Source organism: Bos indicus, chromosome 19, assembly GCF_029378745.1.
Source record: "Bos indicus isolate NIAB-ARS_2022 breed Sahiwal x Tharparkar chromosome 19, NIAB-ARS_B.indTharparkar_mat_pri_1.0, whole genome shotgun sequence".
NCBI classification, from domain to species: Eukaryota; Metazoa; Chordata; class Mammalia; order Artiodactyla; family Bovidae; genus Bos; species Bos indicus.
In genome coordinates this window covers 30,955,504-30,961,569 of record NC_091778.1, presented here as the reverse complement: position 1 = coordinate 30,961,569, position 6,066 = coordinate 30,955,504, and the positions used below count along the sequence as shown (strand labels likewise).

The 6,066-nt window shown below is 51.1% G+C and overlaps 1 long non-coding RNA gene across 1 annotated transcript; it reads right to left on the bottom strand.

Moving 5' to 3' along the window:
- Positions 1 to 484: 484 nt before the first annotated feature.
- On the bottom strand, positions 485 to 5,359 carry LOC139177546 (uncharacterized). The gene is made up of 3 exons (XR_011561993.1): positions 3,508 to 5,359; positions 2,970 to 3,045; positions 485 to 2,190 (listed from the first exon to the last, which is right to left on the bottom strand). It is a non-coding gene; the product is annotated as an uncharacterized lncRNA (long non-coding RNA).
- Positions 5,360 to 6,066: the final 707 nt, after the last annotated feature.

Below are 6,066 nucleotides of genomic sequence, written 5' to 3'. Positions count from 1 at the left end.
CAGGTGGTTCATCCATCCTGCTGCTGATCGCAGTGATTATCTTAATAAAGGAAATTACCCTTTGATGAATTTCTGGTTAAGATGCTTCTGCCTTTCTGTTAAGCATCTGCTCATCTTCTGAAGCAAACCGGACCTGAGTTGTGGCTGTGAATCTGAGCTGTGGCTGTGCATTGTTTGTGAAATCAGAAAGCTCTGGATTCCGAGTTCAGCTCCAGCAGTGATAACCAGGAGCCCTTGGGCCAGTTACAATCATGCATGTGCCCGGCTTCTGACACCTGAACACTGGAAGCAGAAGAGTCTAAAGGATGTGAGATGCGTACTAGGATCAGAGCCGTGTATTCGGTCCCGGGCTCACTCACGAACTACAGTTAACAAGTGTCTGCTATTCTAACTTCCCTAAGCGCTGGAGAAACAATAGGAAACAAAAGTGGGCCCAGACCTCATGGGCTTTTAGTCCAGTGGGCAACATGAACACCAAACAACCAACTGCACAATTAATTTATTGTCATTGTTCTTGGTGCTGCAAGGGGAGCTGTGACAGCTGCTGAGGGCATCCAACAGAGGCGCTCAAGGTGCTGAGAGTGTCGTATGAGCCAGAGTGAGACAGGCCCAGGGGAGCCTTCCAGGCGGGAGCCATCCGTTGGAGAAGCTGATGAACGCTGTGTACAGACGGTCCTGCACGTGCCCAGTGGTGGAGAAGGAGGGGGACGGGGCATACTTCGAGGCTGACAGGCCAGGATCCGTGGACAGTGTTCAAAATGTGGGGCTTTACCCGCAGAGCCATGCGCAGCCAGGGCAGCATCACACAAGACTGTCGTGTTTCATCCTTGCTGCTCAGAGCTGTGCCTGCATTGATTTCAGGAGGGGCGAGGGGGCGAGAGGCCAGCAAGCAGAGGTTTGAGATGCATATCTTTCATGGAGCCTTGGTGGGGGGGCGGGGGGAAGCTCAGAGTCGCTGGGGCTGCTCGGGCTGCTGTGCCAAAACACCACAGGCTGGGGCTGGAGTGGCAGAAACCATCTTCTCAGGGCCCTGGAGATGGGAGCCCAAGACAGAGGTGCCACCAGGTCTCTCTTCCCAGCTCACAGCCAGCCAGCCTTACTCTGGGTTCTCACAGCCTTTTCCCGGTGCGTGTGGACAGAGAGATCACTTGTGTCTCTTCCTCTTCTTAAAGGGACCCCAGTCCTCTCAGACTAGGGCCCCAGCCTTACAACCTCTTTTAACTTTAATTAGGGCTTCTCAGGTGGCTCCGTGGTAAAGAATCCACCTGCCAGTGCAGGAGAAGCAGGTTCAACCCTGGGTAAAGAAGATCCCCTGGAGGTCTGGCAACCCACTCCAGTATTCTTGCGTGGAGAATCCCATGGACAGAGGAGCCTGGCAGGCTACAGTCCACAGGGTCGCAGAGAGTCAGACATGACTGAGTGATTAAACAGCAGTATCTCCTTAAAGGCCCTTTGCCCAGTGCAGTCACAGTGGGGGTTAGAGCTTCAATACATGAATGGGGGCAGCGGGAGCACAGTTCAGTCCACAGCAGGGTGGGCGTGTGCATTCCAGTCGGGATTAGGGCGGAAGTGCCGACAGCGTGGACTAGGTATCCGCAGTGATGGTGAAAGGACACTGGGCGGAAGAATCTACCGGAATCAGTGGAGGACATCACGAGGCGGGAGGGAAAGGGAGGTGTCAATTCCTAGATTCGTTGTCAAGGGCAACTCCTAGGTTCCTAAAGTGCGGTGAGCTGAATGATGGCCCCCTGAAAAGGCATGTCCATGTCCCAACCTCTGGAATCTGTGAATGTGACCTTACTTAAAAAGAGGGTCCTGCAGATACAACTGAGATGACATGATCCCGTGTTACCCGGGTGGACCCACATTAAAGGACAAGCCTCCTTATAAAAGACAGAGGGGAGAAGACACAGACACCCCAAAGGCGGAGACTGGCCTGGTGTGGCCACAAGGTCCCCAAAGCTGGAAGAGACAGAAAGGACACACTCCCCGCTGACACCTTGAATTTGAGCTCCTGGTCTCCAGAACTCTGAGGGAGTACGTGTGCTTATGGTTTGCAGCCACCGGTTTGGCGATCGATCCTTTGCTAAGGCAGCCCCAGGCAACCAACGCAAAGAGTGCCTAAACGGGAGGTTCGGTCCTGGAGGTTCGGTCCCGGAGGTGGGGGCGGGGGTCGCTAGGGGGCAGGTCCTGTGGGATGGGAGGAAGAATTTAGGTTTAGAAATGTAGAATTTGTGACTCTAAGATGTGAAGGAGCTGAAAGGATAGCAGCCGGGCTTACAGAAAATACTCAATAAATGATAGCTATTCTCCTTATTATTTAGTTTTGGAATGCTCCGATATTACAAGGAATGGCTCCTCTTAAGCATATTTGGTTTTGCTGGAATCTTGGGAGGGCAAACAGTTTGAAGCTCTGCCAGGACACAGGGCAAAGTGCAGCTCTGTGTTAGCAACACCCCAGCGGGGACCAGCACTTCCTGGTACAAAGTTCTGTTTGTCCCTCTTCACCTCAGGTTGATACCAACCTCGTACCCACCTGGAAAGGCTACAGCACAGCCACATAGGACAGGTAGCCCAGGGGAGCACCGCCAGCCCTCTCTGCCCTCCCTTCCCTCCTCCCGGCAGGGCTGTTGGTGGAAAAAGCTCGCCACCTTGTGGACACCCACAGTTCTTGGTCTGAAATCAGAATCAGGCTTGGAGAGAAGGAGGCTTGGAGAGAAGGGGCTGCAAAGACCTACCTAAGTAAGTAAGTACGTGAAGTCGCTCAGTCATGTCCGACTCTTTGCGACCCCATGGACTATAGCCTACCAGGCTCCTCTGTCCATGGGATTTTCCAGGCAATAATACTGGAGTGGATTGCCATTTCCTTCTCCAGCAGATCTTCCCAACCCAGGGATCGAACCCAGGTCTCCCACATTGTAGACAGACGCTTTACCATCTGAGCCACCAGAGAAGTCCTACCTACTTACCTCCATATGTAGCCTCGTTTAATCAGGCTCTGCAAGTCAAGGTCTGGGTGGAAAATCTCTCTGATCTTGAAAATATCTAAGAAATAAGGAAGATGGCTCCAAGCAGGCCCTGAGGGACGGCCCCTCCTGCCTGTGTCTCAAGGTCTCCTCCCCAGGCTACGCGGCAGGAGCAGCTACTTCTCTCTCATGGGTGGGAGAGCCTTGGCCCCACCCAGACCACGGCTTCCACAAACCCGGAAGAAACCTCCCTACTGGCTTGGAGATACCCAGTTCTGACTCAAAGCACAGAGAGCTGGGGTCTTTCTCAACCAGTGTATTCAAAGGCTAGTCTATGCCTCGGTTTCTTCATCCATTCAATGGGGGTAATAGCAGTGTCTATGTAATTGATCTGTTGTGGACATGAAATGAGTTAACCTAAATAAAGTGCTCAGATGACTGCCTGAGCCAGCAGGCCCAATACCTGTTAACCAGTATGTGCCCCTCTCCCCACCCACCCCGAACCACCACCATCAAACCCAGCTTTCAGCAATATCCTTACATCTCAAGGCATCCCCACTCACTGTCAGATACCAGTGGTATCCAGGTATGCCAGGTGCTGTGGGAGGGGAATAAAAATAGGTAAGTTATAGTCCTTTCCTCCAGCAGTTGCGGAACAGTCCAGGAGCAGGGATGACACGGGTACACACCAGTGCCCCGCCTGCTCTCAGACGCTGCCACTGACCTGGTAGACTGGGGCAGTCCAGCGGCGTGAAGGCCCCTCCTACCAGCCTTTCTGCAGAGGGAAGCCAGCACTGACAGGCCACTGCTCCCTTCCAAACCTCGTCCTCCCTGCGGCAGTTAACACCGCAGATGAGAAGGGAAAAAATGGAGTGAGTTCTCAAGCAGAGCTCTCTGGGAAACTGGAGTCACTTAAACTTATTTCTCATGACCTCTCAGGCTAAGCTTTCTCTTCCCTGTGTTTGCAAAAGCTGGACAAACATACAGCAGGAGGATTTAGAGGATTTCAAGCATTGGCCTAACTGTCGAATTGTGATTTTAAAGTCATCATTCTGTGTTGTGAGTGGTAAAAAAAAAAAAAAAAAAAAACCCACCCACACAGGGTTATATAGAAGAAGGGACTGTGCTGACTCACAAAGCTGAAGGGGGGTGAGATGTTCCCAGTGGGGCTAGACCCAGAGCCTCACGTGATGTTACCAGGTACCTGCCTTCTTTATCTCTGAGCTCTGCTTCCCCCACCTGGACTCAACCTCAGAAAAGCTTTCTCCCGGCAGCTCTACTTTACACAGTACCAGCTCAACCCACTTCTGTTTAATGCTCCAGCTAGGGTTACTGGATTTAGAAAATATTTGGGACACACTTAAAATAAAAAAAATACTATTCCTTGTTGATCTGAAATTCAAATGCAACTAAACATCCTGTATGCTATCTGGCAATCCCCCCTCCAGCGCAGGTCCTAGGACTGCATCTGGGCAATCTGAATCACACACCACCTCAGACCCAGTTGTGTGTTCAGGAGGATGGGCTGTGCCAGCTGGCAGACAAGGGTCACCTGCCTGTCTCATGTCAGCCCTCCTAGTACACGTGCCCTGATGTTGGGAGACAGGGTCCCTCCCTAATAACTGGGATGCTGACCCTACAGGCAGGGGGTAAACCCTGCACCAGCAAAAACAACAGATGTCCACACAATGGCCATGAATGTCCTGGTCAACACTGAGAACAGAAAACTCTGGGTGGTTGTACAGCACACAACGGTTTAGAAGGCATTTGCCCACCACTCCTTCTTGCCTCCCATACCTCTGTTTGGCTGGCAGAGCGGGCACTGTGATCACTTTCTGTATTTCTTTGTAAGACCATCACAACAAAGGGCCACAGACTGGGGCGGTGAAACAGCAAACACCTATCATCTAACTATAATTCTGGAGGCTGGGAGGGCAAGATCAGGGTGTCAGCAGGCTTGTTTTCTCCCGAGGCCTCTCTCCTTGGTCTGCAGACGGCTGTCTTATCGCTATGTCCTCAGTATATGTCTGTGTATATATCTCTTCCTGGATACTGGTCATATTGGATAAGGTTCACCAACGTGACCTCATTTGACCGTAATTTTCTCTTTAAAGACCCAGTCTTCGAACCTTCCTGGAAGTGCGCACAGCAAGTCCCCTTTGTGGCCCCTACACCAAATAAGGGGGCCAGGCAGCCCGTGTTTCCGAACTAAGCATTCTTTGAAAGGAATGAAATAGAGAAAGAAAGAAAGAAAACACCCTAAAAGAGTTTTAGGAGATTTAGCAAAAAGGAGAGGAGCACAGGAGTACACGCTCATGATTTGAAGGGATTAAGACTTTTTAGAACAGCAAAAATGATGAGGCCTATGGATGTGTAAATGAGCCCCACGAAGAACTAATCAGAAAAAAAAAAAAAAAAAGGCCCGTAAAACAAGCAAGGGGAGAACAGTGAATATTTCAAGTGTCTTTAGTTCATAAGAAATTCATGAGCAAAACGTGTGGAGATCTTGTTGGTTTTGGTGGTGGGAAAGAATTGTAAATATGTATAATATGTAAATACCTCTGATAATAAAAGCCCATGAAGATAAACGAAGCTGTCTTCAGAAAAGCTGTGAGCTGTATGAGATGCTAATATCACTGCCGTCACTCTAAGAAATTACCATAATGCTTACAGCGCTTTGAAAGTTTCCGAGCTTTGAAAAGACACGCATAAACACTAACCAGAAGGCGCGCACTCACACGCATACACACACACACCTTTTTTTCTCGTTCCTTCGTTCGTCTCTCCCTCCCTTCTAATGTCCTCTAATTTTTTTTTTTTTTAAATATGAGGAAGACAGCCTTAGTGAAAACTGGTGTTGGAGTTGCACCTCTCTGGGTTCAAGTGCAAATTCCTGCCCCCACGGACCAGCTGTGAAATGCTAGGACAGCCACGCGGGCGCCCTCGGACTCACTCTCCGCGTCTGTGAAATGGGCAGACCCCCGCGCCTCCCCGCGTTTGGGGAGGAGCGAATGGGGACACTCAGGGAGGCCCGCTCGGCGCCTCTCCCGCCCCGGCGCGCGCCGGCCGGTGGCCCCGGACCTTCCGGAGAGCGCGCGGG